The following is a 16,819-nucleotide window of genomic DNA, read 5'->3' on the forward strand; positions in this document are numbered from 1 at the left end:
AATACGTTTGAAAATGGAATGCATCAACAGAACGGTGTTGGTAGTTTAAAAATATCTACAGCACCTTGTATTCCCAGGTGGTCTCCCATCCAAGTACTAACCAGGCCCAACACTGCTAAGCTTCCAAGATCAGATGAGATTGGGCGTATCCAGTGTGGTGTGGCTGTAGATGAGCTTTATGGTTTCTGTTAGAACTTTTCTACTTCTAACTACTGGTTCATAAATGAATACGTTTGAAAATGGAATGCATCAACAGAACGGTGTTGGCAGTATAAAAATATCTACAGCACCTTGTATTCCCAGGTGGTCTCCCATCCAAGTACTAACCAGGCCCAACACTGCTTAGCTTCCAAGATCAGATGAGATTGGGCGTATCCAGTGTGGTGTGGCTGTAGATGAACTTTATGGTTTCTGTTAGAACTTTTCTACTTCTAACTACTGGTTCATAAATGAATACGTTTGAAAATGGAATGCATCAACAGAATGGTGTTGGTAGTATAAAAATATCTACAGCACCTTGTATTCCCAGGTGGTATCCCATCCAAGTACTAACCAGGCCCAACACTGCTTAGCTTCCAAGATCAGATGAGATTGGGCGTATCCAGTGTGGTGTGGCTGTAGATGAACTTTGTGGTTTCTGTTAGAACTTTTCTACTTCTAACTACTGGTTCATAAATGAATACGTTTTAAAATGGAATGCATCAACAGAACGGTGTTGGCAGTATAAAATTATTTACAGCACCTTGTATTCCCAGGTGGTCTCCCATCCAAGTACTAACCAGGCCCAACACTGCTTAGCTTCCAAGATCAGATGAGATTGGGCGTATCCAGTGTGGTGTGGCTGTAGATGAGCTTTATGGTTTCTGTTAGAACTTTTCTACTTCTAACTACTGGTTCATAAATGAATACTTTTGAAAATGGAATGCATCAACAGAACGGTGTTGGTAGTATAAAAATATCTACAGCACCTTGTATTCCCAGGTGGTCTCCCATCCAAGTACTAACCAGGCCCAACACTGCTTTGCTTCCAAGATCAGATGAGATTGGGCGTATCCAGTGTGGTGTGGCTGTAGATGAGCTTTATGGTTTCTGTTAGAACTTTTCTACTTCTAACTACTGGTTCATAAATGAATACGTTTGAAAATGGAATGCATCAACAGAACGGTGTTGGTAGTATAAAAATATCTACAGCACCTTGTATTCCCAGGTGGTCTCCCATCCAAGTACTAACCAGGCCCAACACTGCTTAGCTTCCAAGATCAGATGAGATTGGACGTATCCAGTGTGGTGTGGCTATAAATGAGCTTTATGGTTTCTGTTAGAACTTTTCTACTTCTAACTACTGGTTCATAAATGAATACGTTTGAAAATGGAATGCATCAACAGAACGGTGTTGGCAGTATAAAAATATCTACAGCACCTTGTATTCCCAGGTGGTCTCCCATCCAAGTACTAACCAGGCCCAACACTGCTTAGCTTCCAAGATCAGATGAGATTGGGTGTATCCAATGTGGTGTGGCTGTAGATGAGCTTTATGGTTTCTGTTAGAACTTTTCTACTTCTAACTACTGGTTCATAAATGAATATGTTTGAAAATGGAATGCATCAACAGAACGGTGTTGGCAGTATAAAAATATCTACAGCACCTTGTATTCCCAGGTGGTCTCCCATCCAAGTACTAACCAGGCCCAACACTGCTTAGCTTCCAAGATCAGATGAGATTGGGCGTATCCAGTGTGGTGTGGCTGTAGATGAGCTTTATGGTTTCTGTTAGAACTTTTCTACTTCTAACTACTGGTTCATAAATGAATACTTTTGAAAATGGAATGCATCAACAGAACGGTGTTGGTAGTATAAAAATATCTACAGCACCTTGTATTCCCAGGTGGTCTCCCATCCAAGTACTAACCAGGCCCAACATTGCTTAGCTTCCAAGATCAGATGAGATTGGGCGTATCCAGTGTGGTGTGGCTGTAGATGAGCTTTATGGTTTCTGTTAGAACTTTTCTACTTCTAACTACTGGTTCATAAATGAATACGTTTGAAAATGGAATGCATCAACAGAACGGTGTTGGTAGTATAAAAATATCTACAGCACCTTGTATTCCCAGGTGGTCTCCCATCCAAGTACTAACCAGGCCCAACACTGCTTAGCTTCCAAGATCAGATGAGATTGGGCGTATCCAGTGTGGTGTGGCTGTAGATGAGCTTTATGGTTTCTGTTAGAACTTTTCTACTTCTAACTACTGGTTCATAAATGAATACGTTTGAAAATGGAATGCATCAACAGAACGGTGTTGGCAGTATAAAAATATCTACAGCACCTTGTATTCCCAGGTGGTCTCCCATCCAAGTACTAACCAGGCCCAACACTGCTTAGCTTCCAAGATCAGATGAGATTGGGTGTATCCAGTGTGGTGTGGCTGTAGATTAGCTTTATGGTTTTTGTTAGAACTTTTCTACTTCTAACTACTGGTTCATAAATGAATACATTTGAAAATGGAATGCATCAACAGAACGGTGTTGGTAGTATAAAAATATCTACAGCACCTTGTATTCCCAGGTGGTCTCCCATCCAAGTACTAACCAGGCCCAACACTGCTTAGCTTCCAAGATCAGATGAGATTGGGCGTATCCAGTGTGGAGTGGCTGTAGATGAGCTTTGTGGTTTCTGTTTGAACTTTTCTACTTCTAACTACTGGTTCATAAATGAATACGTTTGAAAATGGAATGCATCAACAGAACGGTGTTGGCAGTATAAAAATGTCTACAGCACCTTGTATTCCCAGGTGGTCTCCCATACAAGTACTAACCAGGCCCAACACTGCTTAGCTTCCAAGATCAGATGAGATTGGGCATATCCAGTGTGGTGTGACTGTAGATGAGCTTTGTGGTTTCTGTTTGAACTTTCTACTTCTAACTACTGGTTCATAAATGAATACATTTGAAAATTGAATACATCAACAGAACGGTGTTGGCAGTATAAAAATATCTACAGCACCTTGCATTCACAGGTGGTCTCCCATCCAAGTACTAACCAGGCCCAACACTGCTTAGCTTCCAAGATCAGATGAGATTGGGCGTATCTAGTGTGGTGTGGCTGTCAATGAGCTTTGTGGTTTCTGTTAGAACTTTTCTACTTCTAACTACTGGTTCATAAATTAATATGTTTGAAAATGGAATGCATCAACAGAACGGTGTTGGCAGTATAAAAATATATACAGCACCTTGTATTCCCAGGTGGTCTCCCATCCAAGTACTAACCAGGCCCAACACTGCTTAGCTTCCAAGATCAGAGGAGATTGGGCGTATCCAGTGTGGTGTTGCTGTAGATCAGGGGTGGCCAGACTTTTGGAGTCGGTGATCTACTGTGAAAGCTAAAAAGCTTTTGTGATCTACCTAGGAGGAATAATAGCGCGCGCCGCAGGCGCGCGCGCAAAAAAAGGGGCGTGGCATAACAAAAAGTGGGCGTGCTATAACTAAAAATGGGCGTGGTATAACAAAAAAAAAGGGACGTAGCCTTGCTGCGCAGAGTGTAATGACTACCTCACGCAAAATAACACATTGGCCCCCACAGGTAAAAACCTCAAACACATATGCCCCCAGTGCCAGATACACATGCCCCCACAGTGCCAGATATGCCCCCACAGTGCCAGATACACATGCCCCCACAGTGCCATGTGCCCACAGTGCCAGATATGCCCCCACAGTGCCATGTGCCCGCAGAGCCAGATATGCCCAGTGCCACATATGACCCCACAGTGCCAGATATGCCCCCACACTGCCAGATACAGATATGCCCCCACAGTGCCATGTGCCCACAGAGCCAGATATGCCCAGTGCCACATATGACCCCACAGTGCCAGATACAGATATGCCCCCACAGCGCCAGATTACAGATATGCCCCCACAGTGCCAGATATGCCCCCACAGTGCCATGTGCCCGCAGTGCCAGATATTCCCCCATTGCCACACATGACCCCACAGTGCCAGACATGCCCCCACAGTGTCATGTGCCCGCAGAGACAGATATGCCCCCAGTGCCACACACGACCCCAAAGTGCCAGACATGCCCCCACAGTGCCAGATATGCCCCCAGTGCCAGATATGCCCCCACAGTGCCATGTGCCCGCAGAGCCAGATATTCCCCCAGTGCCACACATGACCCCACAGTGCCAGACATGCCCCCACAGTACCAGATATGCCCCCACAGTGCCATGTGCCCGCAGAGCCAGATATGCCCCCAGTGCCACACATGACCCCACAGTGCCAGACATGCCCCACAGTGCCAGATATGCCCCCAGTGCCAGATATGCCCCCACAGTGCCATGTGCCCGCAGAGCCAGATATTCCCCCAGTGCCACACATGACCCCACAGTGCCAGACATGCCCCCACAGTGCCATGTGCCCGCAGAGCCAGATATGCCCCCAGTGCCACACATGACCCCACAGTGCCAGACATGCCCCACAGTGCCAGATATGCCCCCAGTGCCAGATATGCCCCCACAGTGCCATGTGCCCGCAGAGCCAGATATTTCCCCAGTGCCACACATGACCCCACAGTGCCAGACATGCCCCCACAGTGCCATGTGCCCGCAGAGCCAGATATGCCCCCAGTGCCACACATGACCCCACAGTGCCAGACATGCCCCACAGTGCCAGATATGCCCCCAGTGCCATATATGCCCCCACAGTGCCATGTGCCCGCAGAGCCAGATATTCCCCCAGTGCCACACATGACCCCACAGTGCCACACATGCCCCCACAGTGCCATGTGCCCGCAGAGCCGGATATGCCCCCAGTGCCAAACATGACCCCACAGTGCCAGACATGCCCCACAGTGCCAGATATGCCCCACAGTGCCAGATATGCCCCCACAGTGCCATGTGCCCGCAGAGACAGATATTCCCCCAGTGCCACACATGACCCCACAGTGCCAGACATGCCCCCACAGTGCCATGTGCCCACAGAGCCAGATATGCCCCCAGTGCCACACATGACCCCGCAGTGCCAGACATGCCCCAGTGCCAGATATGCCCCCAGTGCCAGATATGCCCCCACAGTGCTATGTGCCCGCAGAGCCAGATATTCCCCCAGTGCCACACATGACCCCACAGTGCCAGACATGCCCCACAGTGCCAGATATGCCCCCAGTGCCAGATATGCCCCCACAGTGCCATGTGCCCGCAGAGCCAGATATGCCCCCAGTGCCACACATGACCCCACAGTGCCAGACATGCCCCACAGTGCCAGATATGCCCCAACAGTACCAGATATGCCCCCACAGTGCCATGTGTCTGCAGAGCCAGATATTCCCCCAGTGCCAGACATGTATAGATTATAGAACAGCTCACCGTTGGTGTGTGGTGAGCGCAGCGCGCGCCTCTCCTGCCTGCTGCTCCCGTTCTGCCTCCTCAGTCTGACGGCAGCGTGTATGGCTCAAATCAGGTGCCGGTCCGCGAGCTCTCATTGGCTAACGAACCGGCACCTGATTTGAGCTATACACTCGGCCGTCAGACTGTGAGGAGACAGAGCGGGAGCGGAGGGCAGGAGAGGCGCGGCTTCGGGTGGCTGGGCGGCGGATCGCGATCGACTGGTCGCATGTCCGCGATCGACCAGTCGATCGCGATCGACTGTTTGGCCACCACTGCTGTAGATGAACTTTCTGGTTTCTGTTAGTACTTTTCTACTTCTAACTACTGGTTTATAAATGAATACGTTTTAAAATGGAATGCATCAACAGAACGGTGTTGGCAGTATAAAATTATCTACAGCACCTTGTATTCCCAGGTGGTCTCCCATCCAAGTACTAACCAGGCCCAACACTGCTTAGCTTCCAAGATCAGATGAGATTGGGCGTATCCAGTGTGGTGTGGCTGTAGATGATCTTTGTAGTTTCTGTTAGAACTTTTCTACTTCTAACTACTGGTTCATAAATGAATACGTTTTAAAATGGAATGCATCAACAGAACGGTGTTGGCAGTATAAAATTATCTACAGCACCTTGTATTCCCAGGTGGTCTCCCATCCAAGTACTAACCAGGCCCAACACTGCTTAGCTTCCAAGATCAGATGAGATTGGGCGTATCCAGTGTGGTGTGGCTGTAGATGAGCTTTATGGTTTCTGTTAGAACTTTTCTACTTCTAACTATTGGTTCATAAATGAATACTTTTGAAAATGGAATGCATCAACAGAACGGTGTTGGTAGTATAAAAATATCTACAGCACCTTGTATTCCCAGGTGGTCTCCCATCCAAGTACTAACCAGGCCCAACACTGCTTCGCTTCCAAGATCAGATGAGATTGGGCGTATCCAGTGTGGTGTGGCTGTAGATGAGCTTTATGGTTTCTGTTAGAACTTTTCTAATTCTAACTACTGGTTCATAAATGAATACTTTTGAAAATGGAATGCATCAACAGAACGGTGTTGGTAGTATAAAAATATCTACAGCACCTTGTATTCCCAGGTGGTCTCCCATCCAAGTACTAACCAGGCCCAACACTGCTTAGCTTCCAATATCAGATGAGATTGGGCGTATCCAGTGTGGTGTGGCTGTAGATGAGCTTTATGGTTTCTGTTAGAACTTTTCTACTTCTAACTACTGGTTCATAAATGAATACTTTTGAAAATGGAATGCATCAACAGAACGGTGTTGGCAGTATAAAAATATCTACAGCACCTTGTATTCCCAGGTGGTCTCCCATCCAAGTACTAACCAGGCCCAACACTGCTTAGCTTCCAAGATCAGATGAGATTGGGCGTATCCAGTGTGGTGTGGCTGTAGATGAGCTTTGTGGTTTCTGTTTGAACTTTTCTACTTCTAACTACTGGTTCATAAATGAATACATTTGAAAATTGAATGCATCAACAGAACGGTGTTGGCAGTATAAAAATATCTACAGCACCTTGTATTCCCAGGTGGTCTCCCATCCAAGTACTTACCAGGCCCAACACTGCTTAGCTTCCAAGATCAGATGAGATTGGGTGTATCCAGTGTGGTGTGGCTGTAGATGAGCTTTGTGGTTTCTGTTAGAACTTTTCTACTTCTAACTACTGGTTCATAAATGAATACGTTTGAAAATGGAATGCATCAACAGAACGGTGTTGGTAGTATAAAAATATCTACAGCACCTTGTATTCTCAGGTGGTCTCCCATCCAAGTACTAACCAGGCCCAACACTGCTTAGCTTCCAAGATCAGATGAGATTGGGTGTATCCAATGTGGTGTGGCTGTAGATGAGCTTTATGATTTCTGTTAGAACTTTTCTACTTCTAACTACTGGTTCATAAATGAATATGTTTGAAAATGGAATGCATCAACAGAACGGTGTTGGTAGTATAAAAATATCTACAGCACCTTGTATTCCCAGGTGGTCTCCCATCCAAGTACTAACCAGGCCCAACACTGCTTAGCTTCCAAGATCAGATGAGATTGGGCGTATCCAGTGTGGTGTGGCTGTATATGAGCTTTATGGTTTCTGTTAGAACTTTTCTACTTCTAACTACTGGTTCATAAATGAATACGTTTGAAAATGGAATGCATCAACAGAACGGTGTTGGTAGTATAAAAATATCTACAGCACCTTGTATTCCCAGGTGGTCTCCCATCCAAGTACTAACCAGGCCCAACACTGCTTAGCTTCCAAGATCAGATGAGATTGGGCGTATCCAGTGTGGTGTGGCTGTAGATGAGCTTTATGGTTTCTGTTAGAACTTTTCTACTTCTAACTACTGGTTCAAAAATGAATACGTTTGAAAATGGAATGCATCAACAGAACGGTGTTGGTAGTATAAAAATATCTACAGCACCTTGTATTCTCAGGTGGTCTCCCATCCAAGTACTAACCAGGCCCAACACTGCTTAGCTTCCAAGATCAGATGAGATTGGGTGTATCCAATGTGGTGTGGCTGTAGATGAGCTTTATGATTTCTGTTAGAACTTTTCTACTTCTAACTACTGGTTCATAAATGAATATGTTTGAAAATGGAATGCATCAACAGAACGGTGTTGGTAGTATAAAAATATCTACAGCACCTTGTATTCCCAGGTGGTCTCCCATCCAAGTACTAACCAGGCCCAACACTGCTTAGCTTCCAAGATCAGATGAGATTGGGCGTATCCAGTGTGGTGTGGCTGTATATGAGCTTTATGGTTTCTGTTAGAACTTTTCTACTTCTAACTACTGGTTCATAAATGAATACGTTTGAAAATGGAATGCATCAACAGAACGGTGTTGGTAGTATAAAAATATCTACAGCACCTTGTATTCCCAGGTGGTCTCCCATCCAAGTACTAACCAGGCCCAACACTGCTTAGCTTCCAAGATCAGATGAGATTGGGTGTATCCAGTGTGGTGTGGCTGTAGATGAGCTTTATGGTTTCTGTTAGAACTTTTCTACTTCTAACTACTGGTTCATAAATGAATACGTTTGAAAATGGAATGCATCAACAGAACGGTGTTGGTAGTATAAAAATATCTACAGCACCTTGTATTCCCAGGTGGTCTCCCATCCAAGTACTAACCAGGCCCAACACTGCTTAGCTTCCAAGATCAGATGAGATTGGGCGTATCCAGTGTGGTGTGGCTGTAGATGAGCTTTGTGGTTTCTGTTAGAACTTTTCTACTTCTAACTACTGGTTCATAAATGAATACATTTGAAAATGGAATGCATCAACAGAACGGTGTTGGCAGTATAAAAAATGTCTACAGCACCTTGTATTCCCAGGTGGTCTCCCATACAAGTACTAACCAGGCCCAACACTGCTTAGCTTCCAAGATCAGATGAGATTGGACGCATCCAGTGTGGTGTGGCTGTAGATGAGCTTTATGGTTTCTGTTAGAACTTTTCTACTTCTAACTACTGGTTCATAAATGAATACGTTTGAAAATGGAATGCATCAACACAACGGTGTTGGCAGTATAAAAATATCTACCGCACCTTGTATTCCCAGGTGGTCTCCCATCCAAGTACTAACCAGGCCCAACACTGCTTAGCTTCCAAGATCAGATGAGATTGGGTGTATCCAGTGTGGTGTGGCTGTAGATGAGCTTTATGGTTTCTGTTAGAACTTTTCTACTTCTAACTACTGGTTCATAAATGAATACGTTTGAAAATGGAATGCATCAACAGAACGGTGTTGGTAGTATAAAAATATCTACAGCACCTTGTATTCCCAGGTGGTCTCCCATCCAAGTACTAACCAGGCCCAACACTGCTTAGCTTCCAAGATCAGATGAGATTGGGCGTATCCAGTGTGGTGTGTCTGTAGATGAGCTTTGTGGTTTCTGTTAGAACTTTTCTACTTCTAACTACTGGTTCATAAATGAATACGTTTGAAAATGGAATGCATCAACAGAACGGTGTTGGCAGTATAAAAAATGTCTACAGCACCTTGTATTCCCAGGTGGTCTCCCATACAAGTACTAACCAGGCCCAACACTGCTTAGCTTCCAAGATCAGATGAAATTGGGCGTATCCAGTGTGGTGTGACTGTAGATGAGCTTTGTGGTTTCTGTTTGAACTTTTCTACTTCTAACTACTGGTTCATAAATGAATACATTTGAAAATTGAATGCATCAACAGAACGGTGTTGGCAGTATAAAAATATCTACAGCACCTTGTATTCACAGGTGGTCTCCCATCCAAGTACTAAGCAGGCCCAACACTGCTTAGCTTCCAAGATCAGATGAGATTGGGCGTATCTAGTGTGGTGTGGCTGTCGATGAGCTTTGTGGTTTCTGTTAGAACTTTTCTACTTCTAACTACTGGTTCATAAATTAATATGTTTGAAAATGGAATGCATCAACAGAACGGTGTTGGCAGTATAAAAATATATACAGCACCTTGTATTCCCAGGTGGTCTCCCATCCAAGTACTAACCAGGCCCAACACTGCTTAGCTTCCAAGATCAGAGGAGATTGGGCGTATCCAGTGTGGTGTTGCTGTAGATGAACTTTCTGGTTTCTGTTAGTACTTTTCTACTTCTAACTACTGGTTTATAAATGAATACGTTTTAAAATGGAATGCATCAACAGAACGGTGTTGGCAGTATAAAATTATCTACAGCACCTTGTATTCCCAGGTGGTCTCCCATCCAAGTACTAACCAGGCCCAACACTGCTTAGCTTCCAAGATCAGATGAGATTGGGCGTATCCAGTGTGGTGTGGCTGTAGATGAACTTTGTAGTTTCTGTTAGAACTTTTCTACTTCTAACTACTGGTTCATAAATGAATACGTTTTAAAATGGAATGCATCAACAGAACGGTGTTGGCAGTATAAAATTATCTACAGCACCTTGTATTCCCAGGTGGTCTCCCATCCAAGTACTAACCAGGCCCAACACTGCTTAGCTTCCAAGATCAGATGAGATTGGGCGTATCCAGTGTGGTGTGGCTGTAGATGAGCTTTATGGTTTCTGTTAGAACTTTTCTACTTCTAACTACTGGTTCATAAATGAATACTTTTGAAAATGGAATGCATCAACAGAACGGTGTTGGTAGTATAAAAATATCTACAGCACCTTGTATTCCCAGGTGGTCTCCCATCCAAGTACTAACCAGGCCCAACACTGCTTCGCTTCCAAGATCAGATGAGATTGGGCGTATCCAGTGTGGTGTGGCTGTAGATGAGCTTTGTGGTTTCTGTTAGAACTTTTCTACTTCTAACTACTGGTTCATAAATGAAAACGTTTGAAAATGGAATGCAACAACAGAACGGTGTTGGCAGTATAAAAATATCTACAGCACCTTGTATTCCCAGGTGGTCTCCCATCCAAGTACTAACCAGGCCCAACACTGCTTAGCTTCCAAGATCAGATGAGATTGGGCATATCCAGTGTGGTGTGGCTGTAGATGAGCTTTGTGGTTTCTGTTTGAACTTTTCTACTTCTAACTACTGGTTCATAAATGAATACATTTGAAAATTGAATGCATCAACAGAACGGTGTTGGCAGTATAAAAATATCTACAGCACCTTGTATTCCCAGGTGGTCTCCCATCCAAGTACTTACCAGGCCCAACACTGCTTAGCTTCCAAGATCAGATGAGATTGGGTGTATCCAGTGAGGTGTGGCTGTAGATGAGCTTTGTGGTTTCTGTTAGAACTTTTCTACTTCTAACTACTGGTTCATAAATGAATACGTTTGAAAATGGAATGCATCAACAGAACGGTGTTGGTAGTATAAAAATATCTACAGCACCTTGTATTCCCAGGTGGTCTCCCATCCAAGTACTAACCAGGCCCAACACTGCTTAGCTTCCAAGATCAGATGAGATTGGGCGTATCCAGTGTGGTGTGGCTATAGATGAGCTTTATGATTTCTGTTAGAACTTTTCTACTTCTAACTACTGGTTCATAAATGAATACGTTTGAAAATGGAATGCATCAACAGAACGGTGTTGGCAGTATAAAAATATCTACAGCACCTTGTATTCTCAGGTGGTCTCCCATCCAAGTACTAACCAGGCCCAACACTGCTTAGCTTCCAAGATCAGATGAGATTGGGTGTATCCAATGTGGTGTGGCTGTAGATGAGCTTTATGATTTCTGTTAGAACTTTTCTACTTCTAACTACTGGTACATAAATGAATATGTTTGAAAATGGAATGCATCAACAGAACGGTGTTGGTAGTATAAAAATATCTACAACACCTTGTATTCCCAGGTGGTCTCCCATCCAAGTACTAACCAGGCCCAACACTGCTTAGCTTCCAAGATCAGATGAGATTGGGCGTATCCAGTGTGGTGTGGCTGTATATGAGCTTTATGGTTTCTGTTAGAACTTTTCTACTTCTAACTACTGGTTCATAAATGAATACTTTTGAAAATGGAATGCATCAACAGAACGGTGTTGGTAGTATAAAAATATCTACAGCACCTTGTATTCCCAGGTGGTCTCCCATCCAAGTACTAACCAGGCCCAACACTGCTTAGCTTCCAAGATCAGATGAGATTGGGCGTATCCAGTGTGGTGTGGCTGTAGATGAGCTTTACGGTTTATGTTAGAACTTTTCTACTTCTAACTACTGGTTCATAAATGAATACGTTTGAAAATGGAATGCATCAACAGAACGGTGTTGGTAGTATAAAAATATCTACAGCACCTTGTATTCCCAGGTGGTCTCCCATCCAAGTACTAACCAGGCCCAACACTGCTTAGCTTCCAAGATCAGATGAGATTGGGCGTATCCAGTGTGGTGTGGCTGTAGATGAGCTTTATGGTTTCTGTTAGAACTTTTCTACTTCTAACTACTGGTTCAAAAATGAATACGTTTGAAAATGGAATGCATCAATAGAACGGTGTTGGCAGTATAAAAATATCTACAGCACCTTGTATTCCCAGGTGGTCTCCCATCCAAGTACTAACCAGGCCCAACACTGCTTAGCTTCCAAGATCAGATGAGATTGGGTGTATCCAGTGTGGTGTGGCTGTAGATGAGCTTTATGGTTTCTGTTAGAACTTTTCTACTTCTAACTACTGGTTCATAAATGAATACGTTTGAAAATGGAATGCATCAACAGAACGGTGTTGGTAGTATAAAAATATCTACAGCACCTTGTATTCCCAGGTGGTCTCCCATCCAAGTACTAACCAGGCCCAACACTGCTTAGTTTCCAAGATCAGATGAGATTGGGCGTATCCAGTGTGGTGTGGCTGTAGATGAGCTTTGTGGTTTCTGTTAGAACTTTTCTACTTCTAACTACTGGTTCATAAATGAATACGTTTGAAAATGGAATGCATCAACAGAACGGTGTTGGCAGTATAAAAAATGTCTACAGCACCTTGTATTCCCAGGTGGTCTCCCATACAAGTACTAACCAGGCCCAACACTGCTTAGCTTCCAAGATCAGATGAGATTGGGCGTATTCAGTGTGGTGTGGCTGTAGATGAGCTTTATGGTTTCTGTTAGAACTTTTCTACTTCTAACTACTGGTTCATAAATGAATACGTTTGAAAATGGAATGCATCAACACAACGGTGTTGGCAGTATAAAAATATCTACAGCACCTTGTATTCCCAGGTGGTCTCCCATCCAAGTACTAACCAGGCCCAACACTGCTTAGCTTCCAAGATCAGATGAGATTGGGTGTATCCAATGTGGTGTGGCTGTAGATGAGCTTTATGGTTTCTGTTAGAACTTTTCTACTTCTAACTACTGGTTCATAAATGAATACGTTTGAAAATGGAATGCATCAACAGAACGGTGTTGGTAGTATAAAAATATCTACAGCACCTTGTATTCCCAGGTGGTCTCCCATCCAAGTACTAACCAGGCCCAACACTGCTTAGCTTCCAAGATCAGATGAGATTGGGCGTATCCAGTGTGGTGTGGCTGTAGATGAGCTTTGTGGTTTCTGTTAGAACTTTTCTACTTCTAACTACTGGTTCATAAATGAATACGTTTGAAAATGGAATGCATCAACAGAACGGTGTTGGCAGTATAAAAAATGTCTACAGCACCTTGTATTCCCAGGTGGTCTCCCATACAAGTACTAACCAGGCCCAACACTGCTTAGCTTCCAAGATCAGATGAGATTGGGCGTATCCAGTGTGGTGTGACTGTAGATGAGCTTTGTGGTTTCTGTTTGAACTTTTCTACTTCTAACTACTGGTTCATAAATGAATACATTTGAAAATTGAATGCATCAACAGAACGGTGTTGGCAGTATAAAAATATCTACAGCACCTTGTATTCACAGGTGGTCTCCCATCCAAGTACTAAGCAGGCCCAACACTGCTTAGCTTCCAAGATCAGATGAGATTGGGCGTATCTAGTGTGGTGTGGCTGTCGATGAGCTTTGTGGTTTCTGTTAGAACTTTTCTACTTCTAACTACTGGTTCATAAATTAATATGTTTGAAAATGGAATGCATCAACAGAACGGTGTTGGCAGTATAAAAATATATACAGCACCTTGTATTCCCAGGTGGTCTCCCATCCAAGTACTAACCAGGCCCAACACTGCTTAGCTTCCAAGATCAGAGGAGATTGGGCGTATCCAGTGTGGTGTTGCTGTAGATGAACTTTCTGGTTTCTGTTAGTACTTTTCTACTACTAACTACTGGTTTATAAATGAATACGTTTTAAAATGGAATGCATCAACAGAACGGTGTTGGCAGTATAAAATTATCTACAGCACCTTGTATTCCCAGGTGGTCTCCCAACCAAGTACTAACCAGGCCCAACACTGCTTAGCTTCCAAGATCAGATGAGATTGGGCGTATCCAGTGTGGTGTGGCTGTAGATAAACTTTGTAGTTTCTGTTAGAACTTTTCTACTTCTAACTACTGGTTCATAAATGAATACGTTTGAAAATGGAATGCAACAACAGAACGGTGTTGGCAGTATAAAAATATCTACAGCACCTTGTATTCCCAGGTGGTCTCCCATCCAAGTACTAACCAGGCCCAACACTGCTTAGCTTCCAAGATCAGATGAGATTGGGCGTATCCAGTGTGGTGTGGCTGTAGATGAGCTTTGTGGTTTCTGTTTGAACTTTTCTACTTCTAACTACTGGTTCATAAATGAATACATTTGAAAATTGAATGCATCAACAGAACGGTGTTGGCAGTATAAAAATATCTACAGCACCTTGTATTCCCAGGTGGTCTCCCATCCAAGTACTTACCAGGCCCAACACTGCTTAGCTTCCAAGATCAGATGAGATTGGGTGTATCCAGTGTGGTGTGGCTGTAGATGAGCTTTGTGGTTTCTGTTAGAACTTTTCAACTTCTAACTACTGGTTCATAAATGAATACGTTTGAAAATGGAATGCATCAACAGAACGGTGTTGGTAGTATAAAAATATCTACAGCACCTTGTATTCCCAGGTGGTCTCCCATCCAAGTACTAACCAGGCCCAACACTGCTTAGCTTCCAAGATCAGATGAGATTGGGCGTATCCAGTGTGGTGTGATTATAGATGAGTTTTATGGTTTCTGTTAGAACTTTTCTACTTCTAACTACTGGTTCATAAATGAATACTTTTGAAAATGGAATGCATCAACAGAACGGTGTTGGTAGTATAAAAATATCTACAGCACCTTGTATTCCCAGGTGGTCTCCCATCCAAGTACTAACCAGGCCCAACACTGCTTAGCTTCCAAGATCAGAAGAGGTTGGGCGTATCCAGTGTGGTGTGGCTGTAGATGAGCTTTGTGGTTTCTGTTAGAACTTTTCTACTTCTAACTACTGGTTCATAAATGAATACTTTTGAAAATGGAATGCAACAACAGAACGGTGTTGGCAGTATAAAAATATCTACAGCACCTTGTATTCCCAGGTGGTCTCCCATCCAAGTACTAACCAGGCCCAACACTGCTTAGCTTCCAAGATCAGATGAGATTGGGCGTATCCAGTGTGGTGTGGCTGTAGATGAGCTTTGTGGTTTCTGTTTGAACTTTTCTACTTCTAACTACTGGTTCATAAATGAATACATTTGAAAATTGAATGCATCAACAGAACGGTGTTGGCAGTATAAAAATATCTACAGCACCTTGTATTCCCAGGTGGTCTCCCATCCAAGTACTTACCAGGCCCAACACTGCTTAGCTTCCAAGATCAGATGAGATTGGGTGTATCCAGTGTGGTGTGGCTGTAGATGAGCTTTGTGGTTTCTGTTAGAACTTTTCTACTTCTAACTACTGGTTCATAAATGAATACGTTTGAAAATGGAATGCATCAACAGAACGGTGTTGGTAGTATAAAAATATCTACAGCACCTTGTATTCCCAGGTGGTCTCCCATCCAAGTACTAACCAGGCCCAACACTGCTTAGCTTCCAAGATCAGATGAGATTGGGCGTATCCAGTGTGGTGTGGCTATAGATGAGCTTTATGGTTTCTGTTAGAACTTTTCTACTTCTAACTACTGGTTCATAAATGAATACGTTTGAAAATGGAATGCATCAACAGAACGGTGTTGGCAGTATAAAAATATCTACAGCACCTTGTATTCTCAGGTGGTCTCCCATCCAAGTACTAACCAGGCCCAACACTGCTTAGCTTCCAAGATCAGATGAGATTGGGTGTATCCAATGTGGTGTGGCTGTAGATGAGCTTTATGATTTCTGTTAGAACTTTTCTACTTCTAACTACTGGTTCATAAATGAATATGTTTGAAAATGGAATGCATCAACAGAACGGTGTTGGTAGTATAAAAATATCTACAGCACCTTGTATTCCCAGGTGGTCTCCCATCCAAGTACTAACCAGGCCCAACACTGCTTAGCTTCCAAGATCAGATGAGATTGGGCGTATCCAGTGTGGTGTGGCTGTATATGAGCTTTATGGTTTCTGTTAGAACTTTTCTACTCCTAACTACTGGTTCATAAATGAATACGTTTGAAAATGGAATGCATCAACAGAACGGTGTTGGTAGTATAAAAATATCTACAGCACCTTGTATTCCCAGGTGGTCTCCCATCCAAGTACTAACCAGGCCCAACACTGCTTAGCTTCCAAGATCAGATGAGATTGGGCGTATCCAGTGTGGTGTGGCTGTAGATGAGCTTTGTGGTTTCTGTTAGAACTTTTCTACTTCTAACTACTGGTTCATAAATGAATACGTTTGAAAATGGAATGCATCAACAGAACGGTGTTGGCAGTATAAAAAATGTCTACAGCACCTTGTATTCCCAGGTGGTCTCCCATACAAGTACTAACCAGGCCCAACACTGCTTAGCTTCCAAGATCAGATGAGATTGGGCGTATCCAGTGTGGTGTGGCTGTAGATGAACTTTGTAGTTTCTGTTAGAACTTTTCTACTTCTAACTACTGGTTCATAAATGAATACGTTTTAAAATGGAATGCATCAA

At 43.7% G+C, this 16,819-nt stretch overlaps 61 non-coding genes and 3 pseudogenes across 61 annotated transcripts; all 64 read right to left on the bottom strand.

The window, feature by feature from the left end:
• Nucleotides 1-52: 52 nt before the first annotated feature.
• Nucleotides 53-171, bottom strand: LOC135066311 (5S ribosomal RNA). The gene has a single exon (XR_010252562.1). It is a non-coding gene; the product is annotated as a 5S ribosomal RNA (ribosomal RNA).
• Nucleotides 172-278: 107 nt separating this feature from the next.
• Nucleotides 279-397, bottom strand: LOC134899688 (5S ribosomal RNA). Its single transcript, XR_010173332.1, has one exon. It is a non-coding gene; the product is annotated as a 5S ribosomal RNA (ribosomal RNA).
• Nucleotides 398-504: 107 nt separating this feature from the next.
• Nucleotides 505-623, bottom strand: LOC135059258 (5S ribosomal RNA). Its single transcript, XR_010245669.1, has one exon. It is a non-coding gene; the product is annotated as a 5S ribosomal RNA (ribosomal RNA).
• A 107-nt stretch (nt 624-730) lies between these two features.
• LOC135062646 (5S ribosomal RNA) lies at nt 731-849 on the bottom strand. Its single transcript, XR_010248994.1, has one exon. It is a non-coding gene; the product is annotated as a 5S ribosomal RNA (ribosomal RNA).
• A 107-nt stretch (nt 850-956) lies between these two features.
• LOC135060368 (5S ribosomal RNA) lies at nt 957-1,075 on the bottom strand. Its single transcript, XR_010246762.1, has one exon. It is a non-coding gene; the product is annotated as a 5S ribosomal RNA (ribosomal RNA).
• Nucleotides 1,076-1,182: 107 nt separating this feature from the next.
• LOC135069394 (5S ribosomal RNA) lies at nt 1,183-1,301 on the bottom strand. The gene has a single exon (XR_010255576.1). It is a non-coding gene; the product is annotated as a 5S ribosomal RNA (ribosomal RNA).
• A 107-nt stretch (nt 1,302-1,408) lies between these two features.
• On the bottom strand, nt 1,409-1,527 carry LOC135059756 (5S ribosomal RNA). The gene has a single exon (XR_010246155.1). It is a non-coding gene; the product is annotated as a 5S ribosomal RNA (ribosomal RNA).
• Nucleotides 1,528-1,634: 107 nt separating this feature from the next.
• On the bottom strand, nt 1,635-1,753 carry LOC134899701 (5S ribosomal RNA). The gene has a single exon (XR_010173340.1). It is a non-coding gene; the product is annotated as a 5S ribosomal RNA (ribosomal RNA).
• Nucleotides 1,754-1,860: 107 nt separating this feature from the next.
• Nucleotides 1,861-1,979, bottom strand: LOC135062951 (5S ribosomal RNA). The gene has a single exon (XR_010249292.1). It is a non-coding gene; the product is annotated as a 5S ribosomal RNA (ribosomal RNA).
• A 107-nt stretch (nt 1,980-2,086) lies between these two features.
• LOC134899713 (5S ribosomal RNA) lies at nt 2,087-2,205 on the bottom strand. The gene has a single exon (XR_010173345.1). It is a non-coding gene; the product is annotated as a 5S ribosomal RNA (ribosomal RNA).
• Nucleotides 2,206-2,312: 107 nt separating this feature from the next.
• LOC134885381 (5S ribosomal RNA) lies at nt 2,313-2,431 on the bottom strand. Its single transcript, XR_010169496.1, has one exon. It is a non-coding gene; the product is annotated as a 5S ribosomal RNA (ribosomal RNA).
• Nucleotides 2,432-2,538: 107 nt separating this feature from the next.
• On the bottom strand, nt 2,539-2,657 carry LOC135060631 (5S ribosomal RNA). The gene has a single exon (XR_010247024.1). It is a non-coding gene; the product is annotated as a 5S ribosomal RNA (ribosomal RNA).
• Nucleotides 2,658-2,764: 107 nt separating this feature from the next.
• LOC134885532 (5S ribosomal RNA) lies at nt 2,765-2,883 on the bottom strand. Its single transcript, XR_010169645.1, has one exon. It is a non-coding gene; the product is annotated as a 5S ribosomal RNA (ribosomal RNA).
• Nucleotides 2,884-2,989: 106 nt separating this feature from the next.
• Nucleotides 2,990-3,108, bottom strand: LOC134891218 (5S ribosomal RNA; annotated as a pseudogene).
• Nucleotides 3,109-3,215: 107 nt separating this feature from the next.
• LOC134886618 (5S ribosomal RNA) lies at nt 3,216-3,334 on the bottom strand. Its single transcript, XR_010170698.1, has one exon. It is a non-coding gene; the product is annotated as a 5S ribosomal RNA (ribosomal RNA).
• Nucleotides 3,335-5,765: 2,431 nt separating this feature from the next.
• LOC134899724 (5S ribosomal RNA) lies at nt 5,766-5,884 on the bottom strand. Its single transcript, XR_010173349.1, has one exon. It is a non-coding gene; the product is annotated as a 5S ribosomal RNA (ribosomal RNA).
• Nucleotides 5,885-5,991: 107 nt separating this feature from the next.
• Nucleotides 5,992-6,110, bottom strand: LOC134899736 (5S ribosomal RNA). Its single transcript, XR_010173352.1, has one exon. It is a non-coding gene; the product is annotated as a 5S ribosomal RNA (ribosomal RNA).
• Nucleotides 6,111-6,217: 107 nt separating this feature from the next.
• On the bottom strand, nt 6,218-6,336 carry LOC135058902 (5S ribosomal RNA). The gene has a single exon (XR_010245325.1). It is a non-coding gene; the product is annotated as a 5S ribosomal RNA (ribosomal RNA).
• A 107-nt stretch (nt 6,337-6,443) lies between these two features.
• On the bottom strand, nt 6,444-6,562 carry LOC135064251 (5S ribosomal RNA). Its single transcript, XR_010250562.1, has one exon. It is a non-coding gene; the product is annotated as a 5S ribosomal RNA (ribosomal RNA).
• A 107-nt stretch (nt 6,563-6,669) lies between these two features.
• On the bottom strand, nt 6,670-6,788 carry LOC134899748 (5S ribosomal RNA). The gene has a single exon (XR_010173363.1). It is a non-coding gene; the product is annotated as a 5S ribosomal RNA (ribosomal RNA).
• A 107-nt stretch (nt 6,789-6,895) lies between these two features.
• Nucleotides 6,896-7,014, bottom strand: LOC135058857 (5S ribosomal RNA). Its single transcript, XR_010245281.1, has one exon. It is a non-coding gene; the product is annotated as a 5S ribosomal RNA (ribosomal RNA).
• A 107-nt stretch (nt 7,015-7,121) lies between these two features.
• LOC134901192 (5S ribosomal RNA) lies at nt 7,122-7,240 on the bottom strand. The gene has a single exon (XR_010174684.1). It is a non-coding gene; the product is annotated as a 5S ribosomal RNA (ribosomal RNA).
• A 107-nt stretch (nt 7,241-7,347) lies between these two features.
• LOC135062500 (5S ribosomal RNA) lies at nt 7,348-7,466 on the bottom strand. Its single transcript, XR_010248847.1, has one exon. It is a non-coding gene; the product is annotated as a 5S ribosomal RNA (ribosomal RNA).
• A 107-nt stretch (nt 7,467-7,573) lies between these two features.
• Nucleotides 7,574-7,692, bottom strand: LOC134899759 (5S ribosomal RNA). Its single transcript, XR_010173370.1, has one exon. It is a non-coding gene; the product is annotated as a 5S ribosomal RNA (ribosomal RNA).
• A 107-nt stretch (nt 7,693-7,799) lies between these two features.
• Nucleotides 7,800-7,918, bottom strand: LOC134901193 (5S ribosomal RNA). The gene has a single exon (XR_010174685.1). It is a non-coding gene; the product is annotated as a 5S ribosomal RNA (ribosomal RNA).
• Nucleotides 7,919-8,025: 107 nt separating this feature from the next.
• Nucleotides 8,026-8,144, bottom strand: LOC135062501 (5S ribosomal RNA). The gene has a single exon (XR_010248848.1). It is a non-coding gene; the product is annotated as a 5S ribosomal RNA (ribosomal RNA).
• Nucleotides 8,145-8,251: 107 nt separating this feature from the next.
• Nucleotides 8,252-8,370, bottom strand: LOC134885495 (5S ribosomal RNA). Its single transcript, XR_010169607.1, has one exon. It is a non-coding gene; the product is annotated as a 5S ribosomal RNA (ribosomal RNA).
• A 107-nt stretch (nt 8,371-8,477) lies between these two features.
• LOC134899771 (5S ribosomal RNA) lies at nt 8,478-8,596 on the bottom strand. The gene has a single exon (XR_010173379.1). It is a non-coding gene; the product is annotated as a 5S ribosomal RNA (ribosomal RNA).
• A 108-nt stretch (nt 8,597-8,704) lies between these two features.
• LOC134884498 (5S ribosomal RNA) lies at nt 8,705-8,823 on the bottom strand. The gene has a single exon (XR_010168642.1). It is a non-coding gene; the product is annotated as a 5S ribosomal RNA (ribosomal RNA).
• Nucleotides 8,824-8,930: 107 nt separating this feature from the next.
• LOC135060181 (5S ribosomal RNA) lies at nt 8,931-9,049 on the bottom strand. Its single transcript, XR_010246573.1, has one exon. It is a non-coding gene; the product is annotated as a 5S ribosomal RNA (ribosomal RNA).
• A 107-nt stretch (nt 9,050-9,156) lies between these two features.
• LOC135065128 (5S ribosomal RNA) lies at nt 9,157-9,275 on the bottom strand. Its single transcript, XR_010251416.1, has one exon. It is a non-coding gene; the product is annotated as a 5S ribosomal RNA (ribosomal RNA).
• Nucleotides 9,276-9,383: 108 nt separating this feature from the next.
• Nucleotides 9,384-9,502, bottom strand: LOC134886870 (5S ribosomal RNA). The gene has a single exon (XR_010170946.1). It is a non-coding gene; the product is annotated as a 5S ribosomal RNA (ribosomal RNA).
• A 107-nt stretch (nt 9,503-9,609) lies between these two features.
• On the bottom strand, nt 9,610-9,728 carry LOC134890778 (5S ribosomal RNA; annotated as a pseudogene).
• A 107-nt stretch (nt 9,729-9,835) lies between these two features.
• LOC134886619 (5S ribosomal RNA) lies at nt 9,836-9,954 on the bottom strand. The gene has a single exon (XR_010170699.1). It is a non-coding gene; the product is annotated as a 5S ribosomal RNA (ribosomal RNA).
• A 107-nt stretch (nt 9,955-10,061) lies between these two features.
• Nucleotides 10,062-10,180, bottom strand: LOC134899782 (5S ribosomal RNA). Its single transcript, XR_010173385.1, has one exon. It is a non-coding gene; the product is annotated as a 5S ribosomal RNA (ribosomal RNA).
• Nucleotides 10,181-10,287: 107 nt separating this feature from the next.
• On the bottom strand, nt 10,288-10,406 carry LOC134899793 (5S ribosomal RNA). Its single transcript, XR_010173392.1, has one exon. It is a non-coding gene; the product is annotated as a 5S ribosomal RNA (ribosomal RNA).
• Nucleotides 10,407-10,513: 107 nt separating this feature from the next.
• Nucleotides 10,514-10,632, bottom strand: LOC135058904 (5S ribosomal RNA). The gene has a single exon (XR_010245327.1). It is a non-coding gene; the product is annotated as a 5S ribosomal RNA (ribosomal RNA).
• A 107-nt stretch (nt 10,633-10,739) lies between these two features.
• On the bottom strand, nt 10,740-10,858 carry LOC135059125 (5S ribosomal RNA). Its single transcript, XR_010245541.1, has one exon. It is a non-coding gene; the product is annotated as a 5S ribosomal RNA (ribosomal RNA).
• A 107-nt stretch (nt 10,859-10,965) lies between these two features.
• On the bottom strand, nt 10,966-11,084 carry LOC134900983 (5S ribosomal RNA). Its single transcript, XR_010174483.1, has one exon. It is a non-coding gene; the product is annotated as a 5S ribosomal RNA (ribosomal RNA).
• A 107-nt stretch (nt 11,085-11,191) lies between these two features.
• LOC134901815 (5S ribosomal RNA) lies at nt 11,192-11,310 on the bottom strand. The gene has a single exon (XR_010175294.1). It is a non-coding gene; the product is annotated as a 5S ribosomal RNA (ribosomal RNA).
• Nucleotides 11,311-11,417: 107 nt separating this feature from the next.
• Nucleotides 11,418-11,536, bottom strand: LOC134901194 (5S ribosomal RNA). The gene has a single exon (XR_010174686.1). It is a non-coding gene; the product is annotated as a 5S ribosomal RNA (ribosomal RNA).
• Nucleotides 11,537-11,643: 107 nt separating this feature from the next.
• Nucleotides 11,644-11,762, bottom strand: LOC135067412 (5S ribosomal RNA). The gene has a single exon (XR_010253628.1). It is a non-coding gene; the product is annotated as a 5S ribosomal RNA (ribosomal RNA).
• A 107-nt stretch (nt 11,763-11,869) lies between these two features.
• On the bottom strand, nt 11,870-11,988 carry LOC134899805 (5S ribosomal RNA). Its single transcript, XR_010173394.1, has one exon. It is a non-coding gene; the product is annotated as a 5S ribosomal RNA (ribosomal RNA).
• A 107-nt stretch (nt 11,989-12,095) lies between these two features.
• LOC134899819 (5S ribosomal RNA) lies at nt 12,096-12,214 on the bottom strand. The gene has a single exon (XR_010173398.1). It is a non-coding gene; the product is annotated as a 5S ribosomal RNA (ribosomal RNA).
• Nucleotides 12,215-12,321: 107 nt separating this feature from the next.
• Nucleotides 12,322-12,440, bottom strand: LOC134885608 (5S ribosomal RNA). Its single transcript, XR_010169720.1, has one exon. It is a non-coding gene; the product is annotated as a 5S ribosomal RNA (ribosomal RNA).
• A 107-nt stretch (nt 12,441-12,547) lies between these two features.
• Nucleotides 12,548-12,666, bottom strand: LOC135064886 (5S ribosomal RNA). The gene has a single exon (XR_010251183.1). It is a non-coding gene; the product is annotated as a 5S ribosomal RNA (ribosomal RNA).
• A 108-nt stretch (nt 12,667-12,774) lies between these two features.
• Nucleotides 12,775-12,893, bottom strand: LOC135066266 (5S ribosomal RNA). Its single transcript, XR_010252519.1, has one exon. It is a non-coding gene; the product is annotated as a 5S ribosomal RNA (ribosomal RNA).
• A 107-nt stretch (nt 12,894-13,000) lies between these two features.
• On the bottom strand, nt 13,001-13,119 carry LOC135059767 (5S ribosomal RNA). The gene has a single exon (XR_010246166.1). It is a non-coding gene; the product is annotated as a 5S ribosomal RNA (ribosomal RNA).
• Nucleotides 13,120-13,226: 107 nt separating this feature from the next.
• LOC134899830 (5S ribosomal RNA) lies at nt 13,227-13,345 on the bottom strand. Its single transcript, XR_010173400.1, has one exon. It is a non-coding gene; the product is annotated as a 5S ribosomal RNA (ribosomal RNA).
• Nucleotides 13,346-13,453: 108 nt separating this feature from the next.
• On the bottom strand, nt 13,454-13,572 carry LOC135068625 (5S ribosomal RNA). Its single transcript, XR_010254821.1, has one exon. It is a non-coding gene; the product is annotated as a 5S ribosomal RNA (ribosomal RNA).
• A 107-nt stretch (nt 13,573-13,679) lies between these two features.
• Nucleotides 13,680-13,798, bottom strand: LOC134890779 (5S ribosomal RNA; annotated as a pseudogene).
• Nucleotides 13,799-13,905: 107 nt separating this feature from the next.
• LOC134886620 (5S ribosomal RNA) lies at nt 13,906-14,024 on the bottom strand. The gene has a single exon (XR_010170700.1). It is a non-coding gene; the product is annotated as a 5S ribosomal RNA (ribosomal RNA).
• A 107-nt stretch (nt 14,025-14,131) lies between these two features.
• Nucleotides 14,132-14,250, bottom strand: LOC134901909 (5S ribosomal RNA). The gene has a single exon (XR_010175384.1). It is a non-coding gene; the product is annotated as a 5S ribosomal RNA (ribosomal RNA).
• Nucleotides 14,251-14,357: 107 nt separating this feature from the next.
• LOC134899842 (5S ribosomal RNA) lies at nt 14,358-14,476 on the bottom strand. Its single transcript, XR_010173401.1, has one exon. It is a non-coding gene; the product is annotated as a 5S ribosomal RNA (ribosomal RNA).
• A 107-nt stretch (nt 14,477-14,583) lies between these two features.
• LOC135058868 (5S ribosomal RNA) lies at nt 14,584-14,702 on the bottom strand. The gene has a single exon (XR_010245292.1). It is a non-coding gene; the product is annotated as a 5S ribosomal RNA (ribosomal RNA).
• Nucleotides 14,703-14,809: 107 nt separating this feature from the next.
• LOC135068650 (5S ribosomal RNA) lies at nt 14,810-14,928 on the bottom strand. The gene has a single exon (XR_010254845.1). It is a non-coding gene; the product is annotated as a 5S ribosomal RNA (ribosomal RNA).
• A 107-nt stretch (nt 14,929-15,035) lies between these two features.
• LOC135069851 (5S ribosomal RNA) lies at nt 15,036-15,154 on the bottom strand. Its single transcript, XR_010256032.1, has one exon. It is a non-coding gene; the product is annotated as a 5S ribosomal RNA (ribosomal RNA).
• Nucleotides 15,155-15,261: 107 nt separating this feature from the next.
• Nucleotides 15,262-15,380, bottom strand: LOC134899854 (5S ribosomal RNA). The gene has a single exon (XR_010173404.1). It is a non-coding gene; the product is annotated as a 5S ribosomal RNA (ribosomal RNA).
• Nucleotides 15,381-15,487: 107 nt separating this feature from the next.
• Nucleotides 15,488-15,606, bottom strand: LOC135058880 (5S ribosomal RNA). The gene has a single exon (XR_010245304.1). It is a non-coding gene; the product is annotated as a 5S ribosomal RNA (ribosomal RNA).
• A 107-nt stretch (nt 15,607-15,713) lies between these two features.
• Nucleotides 15,714-15,832, bottom strand: LOC134901816 (5S ribosomal RNA). Its single transcript, XR_010175295.1, has one exon. It is a non-coding gene; the product is annotated as a 5S ribosomal RNA (ribosomal RNA).
• A 107-nt stretch (nt 15,833-15,939) lies between these two features.
• Nucleotides 15,940-16,058, bottom strand: LOC134901196 (5S ribosomal RNA). Its single transcript, XR_010174687.1, has one exon. It is a non-coding gene; the product is annotated as a 5S ribosomal RNA (ribosomal RNA).
• Nucleotides 16,059-16,165: 107 nt separating this feature from the next.
• On the bottom strand, nt 16,166-16,284 carry LOC135062502 (5S ribosomal RNA). The gene has a single exon (XR_010248849.1). It is a non-coding gene; the product is annotated as a 5S ribosomal RNA (ribosomal RNA).
• A 107-nt stretch (nt 16,285-16,391) lies between these two features.
• On the bottom strand, nt 16,392-16,510 carry LOC134899866 (5S ribosomal RNA). The gene has a single exon (XR_010173415.1). It is a non-coding gene; the product is annotated as a 5S ribosomal RNA (ribosomal RNA).
• Nucleotides 16,511-16,618: 108 nt separating this feature from the next.
• Nucleotides 16,619-16,737, bottom strand: LOC135066347 (5S ribosomal RNA). Its single transcript, XR_010252596.1, has one exon. It is a non-coding gene; the product is annotated as a 5S ribosomal RNA (ribosomal RNA).
• Nucleotides 16,738-16,819: the final 82 nt, after the last annotated feature.

Source organism: Pseudophryne corroboree, chromosome 3 (genome assembly GCF_028390025.1).
Source record: "Pseudophryne corroboree isolate aPseCor3 chromosome 3, aPseCor3.hap2, whole genome shotgun sequence".
Taxonomy (NCBI): domain Eukaryota; kingdom Metazoa; phylum Chordata; class Amphibia; order Anura; family Myobatrachidae; genus Pseudophryne; species Pseudophryne corroboree.